Genomic DNA, 758 nt, shown 5'->3' with positions numbered 1-758 from the left:
CAGGAATAGAGGTGCAGAGGAGCAATCCAAGCACACTTCCCCTTGCCTGCGGACCCCGCGGGACTCTGAGGGAACGTACACCTGGCATCACCAGCTCCACGTTGCTACCTTCGCTATCCACCATGAGGAAATGCCTCACCTGGCAAGCGCCCACACAAAGTTAGGTGCTGCTTAAATCACCACTATGTTTTATGCATAAAGATGAAACTCATCTTTCTCAAGTCCCAACACAAGTGGAAGTAACACTGAAAAGCAGAATGACTTTACTCTTACATGAGTAAGAGTGTCTTAGTAAGTAGTGGTACTACTGAAGCCCAGACTCCTACACAGTTGCGTTCTGTCTCTCCCTATGCCTGTCTCCTATACGTGTCTTGATTAATCTCAGTTGTCCTCATATTCCGTCTGGTATCTCCAACCAACAATATGCATGATTTCATTTATGTGCAATGAGTAGGCTACCTGCCTGCATGATCAAGTCCTGTCTGCCTTTCTCTTATTGAAACAGTAATGCAGGTCTCTCCTCTCTACCCACTGCCAGTTTCAACCAAGTTGGAAAGAACTCATCCCTAAGACTTTTATTCCCTTAAGAAGCTGGATAATGGAATGGAGCGAAGATGACCAGACAGCTGGTGTAATTATATATATACTTTGTTTCTTTAGGAATCCAGACTAAAAGCCTTCCAACTCACAGCCACTTTTACTAGAATGGATAATCCACAAGATTTAAAGTGAATCTTCAACATCAATTTCACTGAGAC

Source organism: Phaethon lepturus, unplaced genomic scaffold, assembly GCF_000687285.1.
Source record: "Phaethon lepturus isolate BGI_N335 unplaced genomic scaffold, ASM68728v1 scaffold34777, whole genome shotgun sequence".
NCBI classification, from domain to species: domain Eukaryota; kingdom Metazoa; phylum Chordata; class Aves; order Phaethontiformes; family Phaethontidae; genus Phaethon; species Phaethon lepturus.
This window is presented reverse-complemented; position numbering follows the sequence as displayed.